Source organism: Mustela nivalis, assembly GCF_964662115.1.
Source record: "Mustela nivalis genome assembly, chromosome: 6".
Lineage (NCBI taxonomy): Eukaryota > Metazoa > Chordata > Mammalia > Carnivora > Mustelidae > Mustela > Mustela nivalis.
Window position 1 is genome coordinate 117,648,459 of NC_139025.1, and position 24,802 is coordinate 117,673,260.

A 24,802-nucleotide genomic window follows, 5' to 3' on the forward strand; every position below is an offset into this window, starting at 1 on the left:
CTTTCCAGGGCTGGCTTTGACCTTCCGCACAATTCCCAAAGGCATTTGAGCAGAAGTTTATCCCAATTTTGCAGATGGGATAGCTGAGGCCTAATGCTAGGCAGTAATTTTCTCTGTTTCACAGCAGGAGACAGGAGCAGAACCAAGGCAGGAACTGGGGTGCTAGCTCCAGTTCCAGCTGCTTTGACAGCTGTCAACCACACAAACTAAAGTCCTAGGGCCACAGGAATAGTAGGGCCAGAGACCCCTGCCTTGTCCCAAGCTCAGCTGAGCCAGCCCCTTGGAGCATTTAGGCTTCTTCTGGACATGCACAGTCATGAAGCCTCATGCATATGTATGATTTATTCCTATTATAAGCTGAGCTGAGGTTGTACTTTCTGGCTAGGTCCTCCTGTGCTCTAGGACTTTCTCTGTCAGCCAGTGTTCCTAGGTTTCCTTCAGGAAGTCCACTGATGGGCCCACTTTACCCCACACCAACACACACTGGGAGCTGAAGGGGGGAAGCTGGGCCAGATGCTCCTTCTGGGTGGTGGGATGCCTTCCTTCTTCTTCTGGTTGCTGCTACGGCTGCTTCTAGATGCTTCCACCTGGTGGGAAGGAACACTTGCATCAGTAGGGCCGGTCCTGCCACACATCCTGTCACCTCCCCAAGGCCCTAGTTGGACCCCAAGAGGGATGAGGCTGAGGCAGGTTATAAGCAACTACAGTGATGGCCCACCTCTTTGTCTGCCATCTACTTCCTGAATAAAGTCTTCACTAGCCTGGAGGGACATGTGGGGGCACTGCAGCCCAGGGGTGGTGACAGGAAGCAGGAGGAGACATCTTGACCTCCCAGGTTGCTGTCCAGGGTGACTCAGATGGCCATCTTCTCTGGGGGCAGGGCTCTGGAGTGCCCACATGGCAGCTCACACCCACTCACCACTGGCGCCTGCTTCTGCTCAATAAAGACTCATTAATGGACTTAAGTGAATTAGAGTCATTAACACTGTTATCAGAGGCCGGCAGAGGTTGGCGCCTGCCTTCTAGGCCCAACCCACAGTCTGGGGAACTTGGGCAAGGCCTTCACATCTCAGGGCCCTCACCTATAAATTGGGGTATAAATGTCCCCCGACCCCCACCACCTATACACACACACACACACACACACACACACACACACATACACACTTAGCACTATAGCTTCCATCACCTATAGGCAAAAAAAAATTTTTTAAAGATTTATTTATTTAGGGGCATCTGGGTGGCTCAGTTGTTAAGCATCTGCTTTCAGCTCAGGTCATGATCCCAGGGTCCTGGGACTGAGCCCCACATTGGGCTCCCTGCTCAGGGGGGAGCTTGCTTCCCCTTCCCACTCCCCCCTGCTGTGTTCCCTCTCTCGCTGTGTCTCTGTCAAATAAATAAAGTCTTTTTTTTTTTTTAAGATGTATTTATTGATTTGAGGGGGTGGGCAGAGGAAGAGACAGAGCCTTAGCAGACTCCCTGCTGAGTGCAGAGCCCGACGTGAAGTTCAATCTTACAACCCTAAGATCACGACCTGAGCTGAAATCAAGAGTCAGATGGATACTCAAATGACTGAGCCCAGAGGCATCCCTAGGCCAAGATTTCTAAGGTCCTAAGGCTGGCATTCAAGGCCACCTGGCCTGATTCTTTCCACCTCTCTAGTTACTCTTCCACCCCGCCCCTTATCCCTATTCCCCTGCATACAGATTTGTGCTTTGCACATGTTACTTCCTCTGACTGGAAACTCAACTCTGCTTTTTCCCTAACCCTGCCCCAGACTGCTAAACTTCTGAGCACCCTTCAAACCCCTATGCCAGTGTTATCTCCTCTAAGAAGGCTTCCCTGACCAGCTCCCCCTGCCTATCCCAGGCTGGGTTACATAGTCGCTCTCTCTGGGGTCACCTAAGGGAACCACCCATTAGAGAGGTTATGTCTTGGACAAATATGAAAGAAAGCCCACTTCCCCCATGAGGAATTGCCCTGAAGGGCTTGTTCCTAAGCAAGTCAAGAAGAAAGCAGAAGTCAGGTCAGAGCCCCAGCTTCCCTCTGTCATCTGCGGTGTGGTCGTCTATTTTGGTGTTTGTCTCCCCCACCAGCTACATCTACTTGAGAGATCAGAGTCCAGGTCTGTCTCACCCAGCGCCAGGCACAAAAAGTTGTGCTCCTGTTGGATTTCCAGAGGAGGTAAGGGGGTGGGGGGGAATAGTTCTAGGAGCTTCCTCTAGGACTTTTTCTCCAAAGAGCCCTTGTCAAGAAGGAAGGACACAGCCTCCCTCCAATGCCTTCCCCATTCCCTCCCAAGTCCCTGCTCAGCACCTTCAGAATCACTTAATTTTTACAGATTTTTCCCTCCTTAATTACAGCTCATGTAACAAGTAACAAATAAATGAGGGGGGGCAGGGGACAGGGAAGAAAATCGCAGACGCTGCCAGCCTCTCGCTGTGGCATCCCATTCCAGGAGCTTGGAGCTAGGACAGAGGCAGTGGGAGGGAGGCTTTCAGACCAGAGAATGGTTCTCACACTGTACCTTCTTACCGTCTGTGGCTCCAAGACGAGCTATACTGGGCCCTCTCCAGGCCAGAGACTTTCTTGGCCATACCACGCGGGTAGGAGCTCTCTAGACCTCTCCTGCTCTGGCCCCTGGTGAGGGAATTGTCCACGAAATGAAGATGATACATTGCAACTGCCGTTCATTGAGGGCCTTCAGTGTACCAGGCACTTGGCTCAACCACTGCTCTGATCATCACAGCAACACTTACCACAAGCCATTCTAGAGGGGGGAAACTGAGGCCTGATTTCAAAGTCTGCACTTTCCATGAAACCATGCTGCCACCCACCCATATGAGCACGCCTACCCCCTCAGAGGGTCTGAGCATCTCCTGGGCAATCCTACCACTACCTCTGCTGTCCCAGCAAGAGCCACATTCTCTCTCTTTCCTCCTCTCTGGGTTGGGTACAGACGAGGAAAGCAGCCCAAATCCTCAAAATCCTTTTTGCTTTCTCACTGACTATACTGGATGGGTAAAGATGGTCAGAAGCATTTTTATTGAAAGGGTGTAAAAACAAAGCCCAGGGGCGCCTGGCTGGCTCAGTGGGTTAAGCATCTGACTTTGGCTCAGTTCAGGATCTCAGGGTCCTGGGATCAAGCCCCGTATTGGGCTCAAGCCCCTGCCTGAGTTGGGCTCCCCACTCAGCAAGGAGTCTGCTTGTCCCTCTCCCTCTGCCCCTTTCCCTACCCCCTCACCCTCTGCTGCTCCCCCTATCCTCATCCTCTCTCTCTCAAATAAATACAAATCTTTAAAAAGATAAATAGAAACAAAGCACAAAGGAGCCAAAAACAAACCATCAAGACATACTTTTTTTCTTAAAGCATGAGGACATGACCGCCAAGCCCCAGTTTCAAATCTGTCAAGGCTGCAGCAGGGCAGTAAAGCCTTGGGTCTGCTGGGCCTAGTGGCTCTGGGCCTCTGTGGCTCTGGGCCACCTTGCCTTTCACTGACAGACTCCTTGGAGAACTGACCCTGAAGAAGAACTAATCTAAACCCAGCTGCCCAGGTCAACACTGATTCCCTCTCTGTCAAGAGATTTGTCCCTTATGCCTGGGTGGCTCAGTCCGTTGGGCTGCTGCCTTCGGCTGGGGTCACGATTCCAGGGTCTTGGGATCGAGTCCTGCACGAGACTACTTGCTCAGTGGGAAGCCTGCTTCTCTCTCTGCCTCTGCCTGCTTTTGCCCTCTCTTTCTCTCTGACAAATAAATAAATAAATCTTAAAAAAAAAAAAAAAAAAAAAAGATTTGTCCCTTACGGATCTGGATTTCTCTTGATTTAAGGGGTGGGTGAATTCTATCCACCTCCCTTGCCCCCAGGCAGGGATCATGGAGCAGCAGGAATAATGGAGGTGACTTTGACCTCTGAAGGGGTGGGAGGAAGATGCACACACAGCTGGGAGTGTATTGTTCCAGACCCACCACTAATCCACGGGCCTCAGGTACAGCTATGTAGTAGCGCACATGGGGTAGGTACAATTCATTCATTCATTCATTCATCGAATATTAATTCAACATCTACGCACTGTGTGCCAGGCAGTGCTCCTCCTGCTGTAGGCACTGGGGATGGTGAAGGACAAAACCCAGACGGGTTCCTGGCTTTGTCACTCTTAGAGTCTAGTGTAAACATTTTCTGTAAAGGCTGGAAGTAAATATTTTATGGTTCATGGGCCACATATAGCCTTTGTTGCACATTCGTCTTTGCTTTCTTATAGCCCTTTCAGGATGCACCAAGGAGCCTTAGCTCACCCGCGGCACAGAAACAGATTGCTGGCTGAATTTGGCCCACGGGCCCTAGTTTGTCAGTCCTGGGTCTGGTGCAATCTATCCCACAGAAGGATAATTTAGATTTTTAGTGGTTTCATTTAAAAAGTGGAACGAAATGGTGAAATTAATTTTAATGATATAGTTTATTTAAGCCAATATATTCATAATATTTTCATGTTAAGATTCTTCAGTGGACACCCCACACACACACCCATTGCTCTCAAAGTGAAGTCCAAAGTCCCTTCCTGTGGTCTGCAGGGAAATACGTCAGCATGGTTTTTGCTGTAAGTAACAAAACAGCAAACTAGTACTGCCTTAAATCTAGACAAATGAATGCACAAAACAGGAAGTTGAAGTACGTGGACCTCCTTTCGCTTCTCATTGGCCAGAACTGGGTCACGTGTCCATTCTCGAGCCAATCATTTACTGGTAAAGATACAGACTGGCCACTCCACTGCCCAGGGCTGAGGTCGGTGGATTCTCCCGCTGCTTGGGGAGATGGGTGGGGAGGAAGTTGTAACACTCACTGCTCTTGCACAGCCCTCTTGCGTTGGGTTCAGGGCCTGCCCCCAGCCTGTCCCCCCACACCCAACCTCACTCTCTATGATCTAACCTCCTCAGGTCCACCGAAGTGCCTTCCTTCCTTTGCCTGTAAGACTTCATACATGCTGTTCCTTCTCCTTGGAATGCTTTTCCCTTTCTCCGCCTCTCTCCCCACCTTTGCCTGGCTACTTCCTCTTGTCCTCTAAGCTTCAGGCCAGATGCTGTTTCCACAGGAAAACCACACCTGGTCCCCTAGATCAGATCGAGGGCTCTGGGAGGGACAGAGACCATAGCCGACTCACTTCCCAGGGTCTGGCACAGAACCTACGCAGAGTAGGTACTTGTTGAATAGGACCACTTCTCATTGTAGAATTGTGGTGAGAGAGAAGACAGAGCAGTTCTCCATACCACCCAGGGCCTTCTAGAGAGTAGTACCCTGCCCAGGGAGAGGCCAGGTCAGGAGACTCAAGTTTGGGTGCCAGGTCTCCCCCTGACCTTGGGTGTGACCTTGGGCAGGACTTCTCTGAGCCTGACCAGGTTTGGGGGATGGTGAGTAGATGAGAATGCTGGGAGCTGGGGCAGGGAGCTGAGCCCAGGGCACATGAGTTTCCTCTGCCCAAGGCAGGGACTGAGATGCCCGCAGAGCCCATGTAGAACCAGGCCTCCTCAGCGGGGAGGGCTCCAAGCCTCTAAGAGAGTAGGAGGCAGGAAAAAAGCACGATTGAAATTCCATCAGGCACTCACTGAGCCTGCTCCCTGGAGCCCCTGTGCCTTTGTTCCGTTTAATCAATATGTAATTAAACTGAAATCCCAGCTTAAGAATTTCCAGCGGTGTTTAGACCAGGCTTTCCAAGGGGCTGGCAGATTTGAGGCTCCTGGGTCCTCTAGCTATTAGCCCTTCACCAGCCTGGCCTGTGCCCCGCCCCACCGGGCCTCAAGGTCACCTTCCCAGCCGGCCAGGCCCCAGTGGGACTCTAGTCTTCCACAGACTTTCTGGAGGAGATGGTGGGGCCTCCCAGGGGCAAGAGATTCAGGAGGAGCGTGCAAGCTCCCTCGGTCACCATGACCACCCCAGGGCCATCCCGGGTCCAGTTGTCCTTGTGTGACAGGGAGGAAACTGAGGATAGTGAGGCCATAGTGGAAATGACTCTCAAGCTGCACCCCCCACCTACCTCCTCTCTACTCTCCCCTTGGGGTGACCCAGGACTCTGACGCCATAGGCTGCTGCGTGCCGAGCACTTACCATGTGTCTGTCATACGCTATTCTGACTCCTTCACATGCATTAACCCATTTACTCTTCCAAAGAGCCCGTGATGGGGGTATTCAGAGTAACTCCATGTTAAGATGAGGAAACTGAGGCCCAGAGTCCCCCGGGGGTCCCCAGCTAGTTGATGGTGGAGCTAGGATTTAACCCCAGCGCTGCTTGTTCCAGAGCTTTAAGCACACTCAGGGCCCTGGCATTGGGACCTCACTGCTAAGACCCTGTGACCTCTGTCACCAGGAGCCAACAGACAGCCCAGTCCCTGTCCTGGTCGGCCCCACACCTGCCACAATCGTTCTTCATGTACCTCCTCACAAGCCCAGAACTGGCTTTCAGGTGCGAGGCTGAAACTCCTCCAGGGCTCCCACCGTCAACACCTCCAAGTCCTCCGAGTTCTTCTGCACGGACAGCTCTGTGTTCAGGGAGGTCTGAAACCCTGCCCTTAAATCAACATTGGCCAGCGGAAACAGCATGAGCCACAAGGGTAAGGCACACACGCTAGTAAGGAAAGGCACTGAAAGAAAAAAGAAGCAGGTGTAATGAATTTAAATATATATTTAACCAGAAGAATCTAAAATATTATCACTTCTGCATATAATCAGTATTAAAAAACTATTGAGCTCTTTTACGTTCTTTTGTAGCTGTCAGTCTCTGAAATCTGGTGTGTATTTTCTACTTAGAGCACATCTCGATCTAGATGGGGCAAGTCTCAAGTGTCCAGTGGCCACACACGGCATCCATGAAGGGAGAGTGCCCTCCTCCCAACCTATCTGACAAAACCTGGATAAGAAGCCCTCAAGGAGCCATGTGGGACCTCAATAACCAGCCGAGACGGCCCAGCTCCTGTGTGACAGGTGGCAAGGACCCCAGGAGGCATCAGGGGAGGGTTTGGAGAGGGTGGGGCTGCTGAGGCTGGGGTAGAGTCCAGACAAAGGAACAAGGTGGGCAAGGCCAGGCCAGCCAATCCTGAGGTTTGAAGTTGGCCTCTCTGTGCAATGTCCATCCTCACTCACCACAGCCCTGGTTAATGTAGTTGTAAGTCTGGGGTAGAGCCAAGGCTGGACTGGGTCCTGACCGGAGAGAAAGGTGTGGGGGGAGAGCTCATACAGCTGGAGAACAACCAAAGGAACACACTTGGGCATCTGGGCTGCATGTCCTTTGTCCTTCTAGTCTTTCTTGGATATGGGCCTCCCAGGTGGAATAGTCAGGGGATTCAGGACCAGAACCTGAACTCTGCACTGAGACTTTGACCTTGAGAGAGGCTAGGGGCTGGGCCCAGGGGGAACAGCCAGATAAGCAAGGGCAGGCAGGCAGCAGAGTTCTGATCTTCTCTAGCCAAAACGGCAGTGGAGCTGCCAAAACAGCCTTGGAATCCTGGAAGTGTCTTTCAAAGGGGTTGATATTTATGGAAGCACCCAGAATCTTGCTTGGAGAGCAGAAGGTACTCAATGTGCTTACTCTGAACCCAAATCTGTAGGTCGTAGGGAGCCGGTGCCTGAGTGGGAGAGTGGCCAGAATGGGAGCCCAGGAGCACTGGGTACAGAATGGGTGGGTGGGACAATGCGGTCGATGAGGTCAGAGGCAGTGACCATGACACTGCTCAAAATGGCCAGCCCCAGGTTCAGCCGGCCTGGTCCAGACCGCAGATGCCGTGGGGGGGTGGGGCAAGAGGGCTCCAGCCAGTCCCAAGGTTGGGCTGGTGGCTGTCCCGGCCCAGCCTTCTTGAATGGAACCTCAAGACAGCTGTCCTGGAGCACAAACAAAGCTCTTTCCTGGGGATGTCCCCACAGGCCACTCCCCTCCTTTCCTCCCTCCCTTCTGATTTGTGCCAGCCTTCAAAGATGATGTAGGGGCCGCTTGTGGAGAAAGGGCTAGTTGAGATTAAAGAGAAGGCTAAGAAAATGTGACGGGGGTTCAGCTCCCAAGGGACTGGTGAGAGCGGGAGGCTGGCTCTGGGTCGTGACAGTCATGATGATTGAAATCCTCCCCAGCTTCCTCCTGACACCAATGCCTTCTCCCCCTACTCTTAGGACCCTCCCTTGGAGATGGTGGCAAAGGCTATTGTCTTCTGTTGCCAAGGGACAACCAGAGCAATTAGTGGGTTTCCTGTACCAGGCTTACCTTGCATGGCACCCTCTCTCCGAGCTCTTAGCCTGTGGCCTCGACCCACTGGCCCTTTCCAGAGCAGGATGGGGGAGAGGCAGAGAGAGCCGGGTTGGTTGGTCGGGGGGGGGGGCAATGGATTTGGGGCCCACGGAGGCCTGGAGACACAGGGAAGTGCAAAGCATGGCTCAGGACCCAGGACCTTGGCACCTCCATGTCTGTTCTATGTCTGGGAAGTGCAGAGGGAGTGCAGAGCTGCAAACAGGCTCCCCGCATCAGCTAGGAGACTCCCAGGCTGCAGGCTTTCAGGGTGCACCCACGACTTTTGCTGAAGCTTTATACTATCTGTATTCTTTTCCTAATACTCTTTAAGCCAACTTACTTTTTTACTTTGATAAATTTATTTTATTCATTTATTTATTTTAAAAGTTTTGTTTATTCATTTAAGAGTCAGGGAGAGAGAGAGAGAGAGCTGGGGGGCAGGGGCAGAGGAAGACAGGATCACAGACTCTGCACTCAACAGAGCCCAATGCCCGGCTCCAGGCGGGGTTCGCCGTGGGGCTCCATCTCATGACCCTGAGATCACGACATGAGCCCCAGAGATGTTTCTTTTTAAATATATTTACCCAGAGGCACTTGGGGAGCACAGTCGGTTAAGCATCTAACTCTTGGTCTCTGCTCAGTCATGATCTTGGGGTCATGAGAGTCTGCTTGGCATGGAGTCTGCTTCACATTCTTTCTCCCTCTTTCTCTGCCCCTCCTGCTCATGCTCTCTCTCATATACATAACAAAATGAAAAGAAAACCTTTCTACTAGTAACTTCAGAAAAAAATCTATGTTCAATTTTCATAAATAAAAGGTATGTGTAAAACCAAATGCAATGACAGTGATAAAAATGTGACCCCATTCTAAAACATTAACTAATCTTGGAAATCAACAGTCTTTGAGTCTGAAGCCTGTCATTTTTGTTTAAGGGAAGGAGATTTGCAAGAGTTGGAGGTGCTGAAGGTGAATCAGCTGAGCCTTTCTCGATGTTTCCAGAGGGCTTTTGAGGCTAACTGGAGGCAGACTAACTTTCCCATCGAATGACCATTTAATGACAGGATGATGAGTTTGTGTTTGACATAAAACCACCTCCCTACCCCCTGTCACCTCCATTTTCCCCCAGGTTAATCCTGGTGTCAGGACCACCGGCCCAGTGGCACCTGCCGCACAGTGCATTTGGGGAAGTCATGTAACTTCTGAGCCTTAATCTGCTCATCTATAACATGGGCAGAGTTTTTTGAACTTGCAATGAAATAATAGCAGCTCATTGTTGCTATTATCACATAGTAGACACTCAATAAAGATTTCCATCCTTCTTTGGCAACATTGTTGACTATCCTAAGGCCACTGTTTGAGCTGTGGGGTCATTTATGACAGCCCAGGACCTAGTCCCTCGTAGAACCCCAGGTGCATAAACAGAAGCATGTGTAATTTATTATTCTTCAGGTGGTCAGACCCACTAGGAAGGCCATCGGGAGCAGCTAAGGACATTCCCAGAGCCGACAGCTTGTGCCTCTCTGGAAGGGGGCTATGCTCACCACTATACCACCAACGCAGCTTGTGCCTCTCTGGACCTACGGGGCAGGGAGGCCCGTAGGACACTGTCCCGGTGCCTGGGGATCCACAGAGAGCAAACCCTGCCCCCTCTTCATCCCAGACCCTGATTGTCAGGGAGGACACAGGACCAGGGCCAGGAAAAACAGGGAGCAGGGAGACGGGATGTATAGGTCACCGAGTAGTCTTGGGCCCCAATTGCAGAAGGAACGTCTAGTGAAAAGCTGAGGACATTACTCTGGGGTCAAGACCTCTTCATTCTGGGGGCGGTGGAGGAGTCCTGCAAGAAGGTGAGGAGGGAGAAGAGAGGCAGTGTGCCTGCAGGGGGAGCCTCCCCTCAATTCTTCTGGCTCTATTTTACTTCCCAGCCATCCCTCCACTCCTATCAGCCTTGGGTAGGGCAGGGGATCTAGATGCTTGCCCTAGCCCCCCGCCCCCGCCCCCCGCCCCAGACAGGGTCAGGCTAGGCAGCTTCCCAGACTCTGCCCTCAAGACCGGCCGGCTGGCCCAGACGGAGCCACGGGTGTCATCTGGAAGGAGAGGAGAGACAGGCACCTGTAAATGTCAGAAGGGGAGGAGAGGTGCTAGAGGCAGCGGTGGAGAAGGGAGGGCATGGGGTGGGATCCCCTCCAGCCCTCCCCTAACTGACCTCAGAGATGCAGCCCCCTGCAACTGTCCCAAGAACCCCAGTGTGGCCAGGGTCACTGCTCCACGCTATGAATCAGAGGGAGGCTCTGTCTTCCCTTAGTTACATTTGGGGCCCTCCTCCTTCCAGTGGGGGCAGTGGGCACCTGTGGGTTAATGCATTTGCCTTCCAGAATCATACGCAAGGAGGATTTCTGGCAGCCTGGAGTGGCCTTAGAAAAGGCAAAACACCTGCCAGGGCCGGGACAGCTCCTTCCACAGGCACATCTGCCCTGACCATCTTAGAAGGGCCAGCTGCACCTGAACATGGGTGCTTCAGCTGGGGGTCCCTCTCCCTGTGTCTCCTCAAGGCCAGCTTCCCCCCACATCCCTGAGTGGGGAAGCTCACCATGCTGGGCAGAGGCAGAGAAGCTTCCCGTCCACTTTGGGCCATGCCCGTGTGCCCAGGGTAGCCCTGACATGAGCCCCTTAAAGGTGGCATGCCAGCCATGGAGGGGGCCTCTGGAGCCAAGTGTGGAAAAGGAGGGGCCTAAGAGCAGATGTTGAGCCAACATCATAGACTTAGTCAGGGCCCTAAACCCTAAACCCAGTTAAAAGGGGCTCCTGCCCTGAGCCCTGCACATTAGACAGCCAGCTTTGCACCTGGAACACTGTCGTGAGGGACCTCCTCCTTGGGCCCCCCCTTTCTGAGAGGGCACCATGCCTCTGATCCCCACACTTGGGTCCTGAGGGGTATCCAGGGGCTGTGTGCATGGTGTGGGGACAGAGCGTGGCCTTGCAAGCTAGGGTGTCTGTCCCCCTGTAGGTGAGCAAGGCCCTTTTTAGGGTGAGACACAGCCAGGGGTGAAGGGAAAGGAGAGGAGAGGCTGGCCAGGGCTTAGGGCTACAATCTAGGGCCAGCTTTTCCCCAGAATTCTATATTTGAACCTGGCCTTTCAAGTTGCTATGAGGTATATTTGTCAAAGTAGGAGCCTAGAACATGTTTAACAGTTTGCTAGCTTGATTTATAATTTAAACACCTAGATGTATGTCATACAGACTTTCTTTTATACCGTCACCCCAGATCCTGCAAATGTTAGGGGTGAGCCTGAGCTCGGGGCATCATTAGACTCAGTGACCTGTGCTCTGAGATGCTCTCTGCCAGCAGTGTGGGGCAAGGCATCCACCACCACGAGGTGTGGCCCTGGGCACAGTTGTGAGCAAGCACCAGCCTATGAGGTCTCCCAGCTGGCAGGGATTTGAGTTCAGCGATGAACTCCCCATTGCACAGATGGCAAAACCGAGGCCTAGAGCATTCCAGGGAGGCCTAGCGGGTTCCACTGATGTGCGTGCGCAGAACCCAGGACCACGCACACGTCTGTGCCAAGGCAGGGTACCCCGTGCGTCAGCGGGGGTGTGCACGCACAGGACTGCATGCACAGGCGATTTGGGGGGACTTGCTTTCTTCACATTTGTTCTGCACCACGGAAGATCCATCATTTCCTTTTCCTGAAATGATGTTGACCTGATTAAAATTTTTATTGGATTTTGCAAAATAATTTCATATACAACATTCCCTGGGGGGAGTCGCTGGAGGAGGCGATGGCGGAGGATGGCAGGGAATGGGGGTTGGGGGGCTAATAGGCGAAGAGAGAGCCACAAGTAGCTTTAGAAAGAGCATGAGTTGGAAAATATTTCACAGGCTGCTGAAATGACCGGCGGGGGGCAGGCCGGGCAGCAGGGAGATGAAAGGCTGTGCCTTGTGAGTCGTGTTCTTGGGAAGCTGCAAGTGGAGCACTGAAGTAGGCCGGCCGTGGGAGGACCGGAGGGCATCAGAGGCCTGTGCCCCCAGAGGGACCTGCAGGGGCCGGAGAGGAGGGCTCCACGGGCACAGGGGACAGAGGTTGGCTTATCCCCTCTTGCCTCCCTCCCCAGCCCAAGGCCTTGGCTTGCTGCTGGTGGGATTGTCAGGGTCTGCTTGCACGTGCCTATAGGGGGATGGGGTCAAGGCCAAAGCCAAGGGAGGCTGCGGATGGCAGTAGCCGAGTCAACAACCCCTTCTGCGGTAGTGGCCACCCTGTGGGAGCATTCGGGGACCTGCGTTCCCCCCAGCCTGGCTCAGCCACGGGTGGCCAAGTGACCTTGGGGAAATCATTTAAGCTCTTGAGGCTACATTTTCTCACTCTGAGGTGTTGGCAGGACTCGAGGAGACAAGGGGTGCAAAGGGCTAGCACAGCTGCTCTCAGGCCTGGCAGTTGTTTTATTTATTACTATGGTTATGTATTCATTCATTCATTCATTCATTTTAGAAACTCCATTCTGCCTACCCTCTGCCAGGCACATGGGGGGTGGGGAGTGGAAAGTGCCTGACCACCTGGGGCTCCCATTTTAGAGGGGAGACCAACACCAAACCAAGTAAGAAAGTAAAATAAATTCTATTTTCGATGGTGATAGGTGCTATGGAAGGAAATCAGCAGGAACCTGGCAGTTCTGGGAGGGGCTGCCGTTTGTGCAAGGGGTCAGGAAAGGCTTTTGAGAGTAGATGTGAAGCGGGGGAGGCAGTGATTCCGTGGGTCTGGGCGAATAGAATCTGAGATCAAGGGAAGAGTAAGTGCAAAGGCCTTGAGGTGCTGGTTGTTGGACATGCTGGGGGCACATCAGAGAGGTCAGTGAGGTGGAAGCAGAGTGAGTGGGGGAGGGAGAGAGTGGAAAACATGAGGCCAGAGAGGGGAGGGGCCACATCATGAAGACCACACAGGTGGTTGGGCTTTCTTCTCTGATGGTGACAGGAGCTGTGGCAGGGTTAGCCTTCTCCCTGGAGGAGTGAGTGTCATCTCTTCTGGTGCACCGGTGAGCCAGGTGCCTGCTCCCCAAAGACAGGATAGTTAGGTGGGAGCCCTTGACCCCTACCAGGGAATGCCTGGAACAGGAAAGGATGGGGGGTGGGGAGGCGGAGCGGCCCACAGGCCCCAGCCTCTCTGCTGGGCCTGGACCAGTCCCTGGACCACAGGACAGTCAGGACAGTCCCTGGACCACAGTGGCCAGTCCCAGGGTCTGCCTCGCCCCGTCATGGGTGCTAGCCGCCCCTCCCGCCTCACATTCCCAGCGCCCTCCACAGCCTGGACGCTCAGCCCGTCAGTTCCAACCACTGGTTTTGTTTGTGCAATCTCAACAAGAACGGGAACGAAATCAATTCAGTTGATGAAAACAAACCTCTACAAAGGGACAGAGTGCCAGACCGAGTCTGGCCAGATCCGTCGTGGGGAGCCCCACCTGGGGGAGGGCCCTGTTACGGCAGACACAGCAGAAAGCCCCCATAACCGAGGAGGAAACGTAAACCCTCTGCGGGAGACCTGACCCGTTCAGGGTCGAAGACTGGACACACAGACGTCCTGAGTTCCCACGCCGTGAAGGGGCAGCACCAGCCCTGGGGGAGGCAGTAAAGACAAGCCAAGTTCAGGGTCGCAGTGCCCAGGTCCGGGAGGGCGGGAGGGGCTGAAGTCCAGCCCAGGCAGCACTCATGACTCTGCACCCTGGCCTGGAGCTGTGTCCCCTGGAGGAAGGACGTCTCTTTCTAATTTGCCCAGAAGCCCCATGTGGGCCCGCAGTGGCTCTACCTTAGTCCCTGGACCCATCAAAGAACATCCTCAGGAAGGCACTGGGGGTAGCCAGAAGGGACACGGGAGGGTGGGGAGGAGTGGGTGGATGGTGCCAGGGGAACAGCCCCCACAAAGGCCCAGAGGAAGCATGGTTTCCATGACAGCAACCGGAGAGCAGACAGTTTGCAGAGGGGTGGGCAGGGGTGAGAGCAATGGGGCTTACAGGGGACGTTCTAAGTGGGATTGAATGTGCACTCCAGAGCAGTGTCTCTGGCTCCCCTGTGGCCGTTGAATTGGAGGAGCCAGGAGGCAGGGGAGCCAGGAGGACCAAGGATCCAGGAAAGATATGGGATGCCTGAGTGGGGTGGCAGAGGGGGCATAGTATGGGAGTCACTGGGAGAAGTCCCGTTTAGCTGGGGCAGAGCAGGGGGGACGCGGTAAGCCAGGGACTGGGATGGGGAACTCCAGGGACCAGAGCAAATCTGAGGGAGAGGGGTGTCCCCTCCTTCCCACCTGCCAAATGTTGGGGAACCAGGCTTAAACCCCAAAGCCGCTGCTTCCTCCGTCCACTGTTACATGCTACTTTCTCGTCCTATCTTCTCCTTATCTCTGCCAGTCCCCCCAGTTATCAGCCAGGTCTCTAAATAGAGAGCCCCCGAGAAGGGGTCAGAAAGAAGGTGTCTGCCCCGGGCAGCTGTTTTTACTTAGTGCCCAGATATTTTTTTAAAAAATAAGCCGTGGGGCTCAGTTGGTTAAGCAGCTGCCTTCAGCTCAGGCCATGGTTCCAGGGTCCTGGGATCGAGCCCCACATCGGGCTTCCTGCCAGCAGAGAGCCTGCTTCTCTCTCTCCCTCTGCCTACTGCTCTGCTTACTTGTGCTCTCTATCTCTCTGTCAAATAAATAAATAAAATCTTAAAAAAAAATAAATAAGCCGAGCCCACAGGGTATCATGCCTTCTAGGGTCTCACTAAGCCCAGGATGGGGGGCACAGACCAGCCTGGCTGGCCCAAATATTTGCTGCGTTGCCGGGTAACCACCAGTTGGCCCCGAAAGCTGGCATCTGTGGATCTGAGACTTGGAAGGAGATTCACAGACGCCCAGGGCTTGGAAGCAGAAACGGTCGGTGAAGTCGGGAAGTGCCCCAAATGTCTCCTGCGTGAGTCTGCGTGAGGATCCTCCAGAAGCTGCACCCACCCCCAGGAGATGGGATGAGTGGCTTCCCAGGGAGACCCAGGCAGCCTGAGGCCGCTTGAAGCAGCTGACTGCTCTGGGCACACAGACCTGGGCCTCTCTCTCCCCTCTTGCTCCACACACCCGCCACAGGCACACATAGGGGGTTGCTGGCTATTTCTACAAGGGTCTGCCCAACTTATGTTCAGGGACAACCTGGGACAGGGACAGCTGTACACAGAAGTAAAGAAGTACAATGAAGTCGGAAGAGCTTTGAGAGAGCCCCACCCCCACCCCCAACTCCTGTGACTTGGTCTTCTAGAAATTTCATCATTGGGTGTGAAGCTTCCCTAAGAATCGGGAGGGACATTGGAGGCATGATGTACTGCAGGGGCCCAGACCAGACGGCGTCCAGCCTCTGCTTTCGCAGCCTGAGGAATGGGAAGCTCACCACCTCAAGCAGCTGTATGTCATCTTGTGAGAGCAGTGACTGGAACAAAGTTCCTGATGCTGGGCCTCTTCCTCTGAACCTTCCTGAACCTTCCTCTGGAGGAAGGCAGGGGCTCAGGGAGAGATTGCTGGTCACATGTAAGGTGGGGATGACCTCAAGAGGGCTTCCCTCCTGCCCTGAGAAACCCTGAGCCTTCCAACAGAGCACCTCAATGTTTGAACCCTGGAAAACTATGTGACAGTATACAGAAATAAGGCATTTGTCTGTGTGTCCCAAATCACAGACAGTGAGTGGGCAAGCAGGGAGCATAGGCCAGCTCAGCTCTGTGTGAACTCCAGCCCCCACAGCCCACCAGCTGGGAGACCCATCAGTGGCTTTGTTTCTCCGAGCCTCAATTTCCTCCTCCATAAAATGGGCACAACACCAGTATTGCAGGGGATTGTGGTGAGGAGATAATGGTTAATGGCCATAGAGCTGTCCCCAGCAGGTGCATTTGCCCCTTCCTCCTCCAAGCTGCACCTATTCTGACCCAAGCATGCCCCCATTTCCTCAGCATCAGCTGAGGAAGCTGTCTTCTAATAGCTGTTCCCCACCCTCCCTTCTTCCTCCTCCCCTGCTAGCTCAAATCCTCTACCCTCAGACCTGGACAGCTAACCTCCACCTCTAAAGGCCATTCCCTCACTCCTCCTGCTCTTTGCAGTGGGAGACACAGCTGACCGTCTTCCTCCATGCATTCTGTCTATCCAGGTCTTCTGGAGCTGTGGCCTCTTGCCTCCCCATGCTCCTCCTTGGCAGTGAGGACAAAGGCTCTGGCTTACAGGACACTTTCTCAAGCTCTGTCTTTTACAGTCTTGTGTGATCCTCTCTATGGCTCTAGAGCATGACACACAGGTGATATTCTGCCCATTGTGCGGATGGTGGGACTGAGGCACAGAAGCATGAAGGGACACAGTACAATATAAAGAACCCAGGTCTTGGAGGTTCAGACCACACTGCTATTTGCTGGTTGTGCCCCCAAGCGAGTTGCTTAACTTCTCTGGGTCGCAAGTCTCCTTACTGAGGAAGCAGGTAGTGATCATCGTAACTTTCTCGTGGGTTGTTGAGGATTAAACGAGTAACAGCAGGGAAGGAAAAAATGAAACAAGATGGGATCGGGAGGGAGACAAACCATAAGAGACTCTTAATCTCACAAAACAAACTGAGGGTTGCCGGGGCAGGGGGTGAGTGCCAGGGAGGGTGGTTGGGTTATGGATATTGGGGAAGGTATGTGCTATGGTGAGTGCTGCGAAGTGTGTAAACCCGGCAATTTACAGACCTGTACCCCTGGGGCAAATAATACATTATATGTTAATAAAAAGTAAAAAACAAATTTTTTTAAAATGAGTAACAGCACTTAGTCCAGTGTCTGGCTCCTCACGAGTGCTGGCAAGTGTGGCCTTTCCCAGGGGCAGAGTGTGCTTGAAGAAGAGCCTGGGCTCTGGCAAACCCCAGGCAAAGCTGGTGGGTCTGCCCCCGCTCCCCATACTGGTCGTGGCAGCGGGGTGCATGCAGGGCTAGGAGCCCCAGATCTGAGCTCTAGCCTCCGTCCTGGACGGGGCAGCTCAAGGACCTGTGTGTGCAGGGAAAGTGCTGAGCTCATCTGAGGCAGGAGGGCAGACTCAGCAATTCTGGCCTCTGATGGGATGGAGCACTTGCAATTGATAAAGGATTGTGTTAAAATGGAGGCTTCTCTTGTCTGTAATTACTGCCTTCTCTCTGCCTCCCTAGCATTAAAGGGCCAGGCCTTGGTCAGCATTTGTTGGAAAGAAATCCAGGGTCTTTTCTGCCTACCCTCTGTCAGAGCTAAATGACAATGCCTCCCGTTCCTTATCCAGATGGTCACTGCATCCCTTCTGCTCTACGATCTCGTTGTCTTTGTTTTTACAGAGGCCGGGTGGCTCAGGTCTCCGCGGTCCCTGGATATCCTGCCTTCCCCACCCAGTGCCAAGGTACCGGTGGGGCTAGTTTCAAATCCCATCCAAGTCCTGCCTTGGCGGGAAGGCAAATTCACATCACCAGACACGCACCACACGCTCTCCCTCCAGAGTCTCCCAGACCTCCCAGACCTCCCCTTTCCCAGTCTCCAGCTCCCTGCCCTTCAGGTTGGCATCCACATATTCTTTCACGGAAAGCACTGTGTGCCCGGCTGGAGTTAGTCTGCTCAGTACCCCATCCCCTTATCTTCAGGAAAGGGTCTCTGATTTTCCCCAGAGGAACCTCTGCCTTCCCACCCTCAATCCTTGTAGTAGGACTAACTTTGTCCCTACCTCAGGTGGCCATGTAACCTGTGTCTGGGCAATGAGAGGGTCACACACCCACACCCACCCACACACCTACCACTCACCCCCACCCACATACACACACAGGAGGGTCACCGTGACGGCTTCTGCTTTGGGTATGCAAGCCAAGCTAACCCAATAAGACTGTGTTCTACATTTGAACTAGAGCTAGTGGAAAGAAGCTCTGACTCTTCTGGACTTGGAGATGGTATATTGCTTCTCAGTCTTTTGGCTAAGATCAAGTGTGGATTTGGAGCTGATAGGATATAACACAGGGCCATGAGTCAGTTCCCCTGGGGACAGCTGATAGGATATAACACAGGAGCTTCTGAAAAGATGACAGCTTTAGCTAACACCAAGGGAGGCAGAGCACAGAGACCACATCTTCATGAGAGCAGCTGAGCCTCTAGATCCAGCCGAGCTTGAAGTCCACATACCTCTGGATTTCTCAGTTACACCAGCGAATAAATCCCCCCTCTTTTTTTTTTTTTCTTTTGTTTAAGCCAGTTGGAGTTGAGTTAGTGTCACTTATACCCAACGGAGTCTTAACTAATCCAAGAACAAAAAATGTTGAAAGCGTAGAGACAGAGCCTTGTGGCATAGCTGTAGGGACATCCACAGTAGGCCATGAGTCAGTTCCCCTGGGGACAGCTGTTTGATCAGTCAAAGTCCTGGCCCCACCACTGAACCTCGGGGCACTATCCTGGTCTTAGAAACATCAGGCGCAAAGTCTCGAAGGGACGTAGATGCACTCTGCACCCTAGTGCCCTGTCAGGACAAAGGATTCAGTCACTTCGACCTGACTCGTTCTTGGTGAACCACCTAGAGCTTTCTCAGAGTCTCCAGACCTCCTTTGTGAAGGCCTCTTAGAGGGTTGGGCCGGGACCTATGTCAAGCTCCCAGGCAATGACACTTGCAGCTTCAGAGGGCTTTCCTTTTGGGGACCCAAGCAAGCCTGGGAGGCCCAGCCTCCAGCCTCGGAGAGGTGAGCAGATGCAGTGGGATCTGACAGGCCGGACTCAGGGAAAAGGGAAGGAGGGGAAGCAGGTAGGAAAAGAAAGGGCTACTTCAAAGCTCATAAAATCACATGAATTGGACTGCCCTAGATGAGCACGGGCTCCTTCCTAAATCATGCAGAGTTATGCAAATTTTATGCAAATTAGCCACACAAAGGTGGCAGGGGGCACTTGCTGACAGCTTGGCTCTGGAGCCTTCTTGTCAGTCAGCCTCAGTCTCATTCAGAGAGTGGAGGAGCTGTCACCTGTGGGGCAGCAAGAAGGGACAGAAATGGACTGTCTTATCCCAGCTTCCTGCCACCTGTAAGGGGAGGGGTCTCGGCGGGAGGGGTCTCCCCAAGGGCAGACGTACTCCATCCTCCACATCTGTCCTCTGCTCTGGACTGCTAGCTCAGAGACAGCCACTGACAGCTGGGTCTCTGCCATTGTCTTCCCATTGTATGGTTGAGAAAATAGAGGCCCAGACCAGGAAAGGTACCTGTTCTGTCCCTTGAGAGCTGCTCATTGGTGGTCTGAACCACCCACCTGCACCCACCCACAAGAGCTGACCTTATGCATGGTCAAAGCCGGTGGCCATCCACTTACTTCCTACCCTGCTGCAGGCCTCAAATATCTTCCCGAAACTTCACTGTATCTAGATGCCACCTTTAGGACGGGGTCAGTGACCATACAGCTTGGGGGGTGAAAGTTGGTGAAGTTCGGTGCCTGGCAGGGGTGCTGGGGCAGGCTTTCGATAATCCCGCTGCCTGTGACGCTGTGCCAGTCTCCCTTGTTCCTGGAGAGGTGGGGCCTCTGAGATCAGGGCAGCCTGGGGGTTGCTCGCCCCACGCTCGCGGCCGCCTGCAGTGCACACTGCTTCTTCAGGTTTTCAGATGCTTTCCGTCCTTTAATCACACTGATGAAAATAATCACAAAAATGACTTTTTGTCCAGCAGTTGCTTTGTGCCAGGCTCCATCATAAACAATTGGGATCATCACGACAGCCCTCTAGGTTCAAACCAATTATAATTCCTATCTTACAGACAAGGGCACTGTGGCACGGAGAGGCAAAGCCAGCTGTTCCTGGTTGCACATCCAATAAGTGATGAGGTGGGAGAGTTACCAGGCATGTCTCACACCAGGGCACATGCTAGGAGACCCACTCGGTGCGGTCTCCCTACTCCTCTAGGAAGCCTGCCTTGCCTGTGTGCTGCTAAAGCCGTCTGCTATCAGGGCCTCATTCTTTGATGGATCCTGGCCCTGGGCTGCTTCCTTCCCTGAACTCCTAAAGTCCCAGAGTCCAAACTCTGTGGCTGGGTTTGGAATTTGTCCACCACTCCTGGCCGGGGCTGTCTGAGGGGGTGGAATAGGGCTTCCTTCATTTGTTCCCCACTGAAATCCTTCCCCAGCAGAGACCAGCAGAGAGCTGGACAAAATACCCCTGGGTTCAGCATTTGGCTTCTCCCATAGGAGGGACCAGGCCTTCAATCCTTCCTACTCAGGGTGTGTGTGTGTGTGTGTGCGTGCGTATCAGACACTTGCTCCCAGCTGTGTGGGCCCCACATACCTGGAGAGTGAGGGGACATCTGGGCTAAGCCGGAGAGTTGGATCATCTGGGATGTTCCCAGCATCACTGTTTACAATAGCAAAGAACCAGTAACAGCCTGAATGCCCATCAGCAGAGACATTGTTAAAAGAACTAAGGGCCGTCCTTTTAAAGAAATACCTGGGACCAGCTAGATGAAGAAAGGCAGGTCTACATATAATAATGTGGAAAATCCCCAAAGCTTCTGGGGAAAAAAGTAAATTCCAAAACCCAAGATATATCTAGTAGGATCCTATTTATGTTATTAAAGAACATCGTATCAGTGTACATGTAGATATTGTGTATATAAATATGATATGTGGGGAAAAGTCTGCAACTACCTATCAGACTGCTCAGATTGGTAAACAGTGGAGGATGCTCAGTGGGGAGAGGAAGACTCCTGTGTGACATGCTTGTATATCATGGTGAAAATGTATTCATGTATTCATATTACTTGAATACATGTTTAAATCTTTTTAAGATCCTAAGACCATAAAATTAAATATACACACACACTTCAAAAGGCTGGACAGGGCTAAGGAGGCCCAGCAGAGACCCCCTCATGCCAGGAGGGCGCCTGCCTGCCTCTTCCCCCTCCCTGCCCCGCATCGTGTGCCCCGCCCCCCCATCCACCCCTTCACAGCCAAGCTCATTAGCTCTCCTGCTTCCCCGGTTCTGACCTCAGGGTTGTGAACTGTCAGCTCTGCTTTCACAACTTCCCATCAGCCATGCTCTGTGACCATCCCTCGCCTCGACCAGACTGGGAGCCCAGCAGCTCTGTAACAGCCACTCTCCCTGGCCCAGCAGGAAGGAGCGTGATGATCTGGGCACAAAGCCCATGGGTCCTGGCCCCTCAGAGCACAGGGAAATTTCCTCCTTTCAGAATACTGGAGGCTTGATTGTGCTGTCCTATGGGGAAGAAAATGTCCATACTCAAACTTTGCCTGGTGTCTAGAGATGCAGGGAGGAGAGAGACCGAGGCCTGCACTTAGGGAGACCCCCAGACTGGGAGAGGCCCCCCTCCAGGAGCAGCAATGGAACTCAAAGATCTGCTGGGCTTCCCTTTTTCCAAATTGGGGAGCTGAGGCTTCAGAGGAGGAGGCCCCGAGGCCTGGCCTCTCTGTGTTGCTCCCCACCAGCTCCCATCAGCAGAGAAGTCGAAAGCCGCCGCCCAGCCCAGAAGCTGACACGGCAGGAGCAGCTGGGCCCGTGGGACTGGGGGCACAAAAGGAACACAGGCCTCTCAGTGGTGGTCCAGGGAAAATATTGACTTTCTGGCTAATAAAGCCAAATTCCATGAAAGCTACAACTCCAGCCTGAGAAAATCCATCCGTGTTTCATAAATATTTGAAAGTGTCCGATTGATTCTCCCCTGGTGATCGTGGCAGCCCTGGGCCTGAGGGTGGCGGTGACGGGGGTCCGGCCTTCGCCACGTCACGGAAGCCCCCAGAGGACTTAGTCAGCCCTTTGCATCCGCGTTGATTTCTGAAAACAGATGAAACCCTGACTGTAGACACATGAAAATAAAAGGAGGAGGAAATTTTGTTATTCCATGCCGTATTATTATTATTATTATTGAAGAATGTGAATGTGTTCCCTTTCCAAAATAAGAAATAAAATGCTTCAGCTGTTCCCTAGTTGTATCTAAACACAGGAGGGAAGATGGGAAGGTATAGATGGGGACCTCCGTGAGGCCATGGCGGCAGTGGGGGAAGGGGCGCTGGGGGAGAGCCAAACGTCCGCTCAAGCATCTCCAGGTGCTCCTGGCTCCAGACGGCACAGTGTATGTCTCCCGGTGCATCTGTCAGGGTGCAGAGCTCAGACATTGTTGTTAAGTGACCCTCAAGGTTTGGGGGCCAGGCTGTCCATCCTGCAGGGGATGGAGATGCAAAGCAGGGCAAGGCACTATTGCTCCTTGGATTTCCTGCCCCTGACTAAACTTGTGCCAATGGGCTGGTCTTCAGGGGCCAATGGTTGTTGGCCTCAGCCTCCATTAGGCAACAGAGCATTAGAGCAGAACAGGCCCTCAGGGGACACACGGTCCACCGCTATGCCATACCCCAGCTGATCTTATGGATAAGCCAGTGGAAGTTCTGGGAAGAGGGAGGTGTCAAAGGGAATGTCAAGTGGCGGGGCCAGACCTGGAAGAACCGAGACAATTTACGGTGTATAAGCCAAACGGCATTTAACAACCTTATTCCGGTGTCCTCGGTTATGAGGAGGCCGTTTAGCCGGAAGCCTCTCCCTCCCAGGGCTCTCCCAAGAGGCAAGGAGGCTGGAGCTGACCCTGTCCAGGGTCTGCAAGGCCCAGCAAGGCAATGCTGATGGGCACAGCTCCCTCAGCAGCCCCAAGCAAGTTGTCCCAATGCAGTTCCCCTCAGCAGGTCCCGGGAGGCTGGGGACTTCTGCCCCCAGCCTAGCCCACTAGCCTGACAAAGACAAGGAGAAGCCCCCATCTCTTCCAGGCCAGCTACCGGGCAGCGTGAGGGTCCCAGAGAAGGCCCGTGGTCCAACACCAGGACAGTGAGCACCCTTCCACCTCAGACACGTGTCTGAAACTTGCCCCTCCTGGTCGCCCCGCCTTGGGGAAAGGCACCTCTCATCCCCAGCCCCCTTGACCCATTCTCCCTCACCCCGAAACCCAAGTCCTGTCTGCCTTTGGGATCTCTCTCATACCCCTCCTGTCCACATCACCACAGTCCTTTCCCTGAGCCACTGTCATCCCTCACCAGGACGACTGCAACAGCCTTCCCTGGCTGCTGGCACTTCTTCTCACTCCTCCACAAGCCTCTCTCAGCCAAGCAGGGAGATGTCGCAAAACCATAAATCACATTTCATTCCCCCTTTCCTTAGAATCTCATAACTCTTCCCAGATCATTAAAGAAGCCTACAGCATTTATGTGGTCCCTCTAGGCTGGCCACATCACAGTGCCACACTAGCCTTCCTGCCTCAGGGCCTTTGCTTATGCTGTTTCCCCCCTCCCTCTGGACTACTGGACTCCCCAGTCTGTACCCAGAAAACTCTCACTTCCAGGCCCCAGCTCAATTAAGCCTCTCCTTTCCTCTTAAAGAGGTCTTTCCTGAATCCCCCATCTGAAGCAATTCCTACCTGTTCTCTCCCATTACATGCCATTCTCTTCCTTTACAGCAGTATCCTCCCTTGTTAGTATACATTTATTCATGCATGGAGTTGTCGAATATCAAGAAGGAACCCAGATGTGTGTATTTTTACCACTAGAGCACAATGCGTGGCACAAAGTATGTGCTCAAGAAACATGTGTGGAGTGAAACAGAGGAAGGGTGAGCTGATGCTCAGAGCCTCCATAGCTAGGGGAGAAAGGAAGGTGGGCACCGGGAGATGAAGGGAATCAGGACACGGGGACCCGGCCCCCAGCCCTGCATCTGGGACTCTGGGGATGGGCAGTGGTTAAGAGCCTTTTCAGTGGCCCTGCAGGGAATAGGAAAGCCTGGCCTGCGGGTCCCTTAGCCGGGGTGTGCCTGTGCGCAGGCGCAGAGAAAGTGCTTCATGCTGCTTGTTGGGGGGCGGGGGGGAGGAGGGGGAGCCGGCCTCATTGCAGCAGATTTGTATTCCTGCCGACTTTTATTTCAGGCCTTGTTTATTTCTCCTTAAAACGCGGCTGCTGTGCCAAGAGTCGTCCCCGAATTAGCTGCGAGTGTGTAATTTTACAGCTATTACCCGGGCGTTTCTGTGACTTGGGTAATAACGAGGGAAATATAAACAAACAGCGGCAAAGACAGTGAAGCGAGGAGGCTCGGAGCTCTGTGTCTCGGTCCTGAGGTGGAACGAGTCCCATGCTTTCGCTGTTCCCATTGCCACCGCACCCCCTGCCAGTCACCTCCGGAGGCCCAGGGCCTGGAACCTCAGCCTTGCAATCCCGTCTCACGGCCTCCTCCCTGCCCCCAGAGGCATAAGCCCCACCTCACCCCCAGCCAGGCCCCCTCACACTCCCCCTCCACAAAGGCAAACAAAGGCCTGGCCTAATTATGTGATATTTCCCTTCTCTGGTGGCTAATGGCACCAGAACGCGTGTGACATTTCGCTCTCTTTCCTCTATTATTCTTGCTTATTATCTGGCTGCTGCCGGAGGCTCTAGGCTAAAGCTGGCACTGATGCCCACCACCCTCCCATCCCTCCTCCTCTTTGGCTCTGTCCCTTTACCTCTCCTCATGGCCCCTCCTTCATCTCCTAAGAAGGACCAAGCTTGTCCCAGATCCATCGG

At 53.3% G+C, this 24,802-nt stretch overlaps 1 long non-coding RNA gene across 1 annotated transcript; it reads right to left on the bottom strand.

The window, feature by feature from the left end:
• Window positions 1-355: 355 nt before the first annotated feature.
• Window positions 356-7,640, bottom strand: LOC309866689. The gene is made up of 3 exons (XR_014312757.1): window positions 7,576-7,640; window positions 6,425-6,631; window positions 356-587 (listed from the first exon to the last, which is right to left on the bottom strand). It is a non-coding gene; the product is annotated as an uncharacterized lncRNA (long non-coding RNA).
• Window positions 7,641-24,802: the final 17,162 nt, after the last annotated feature.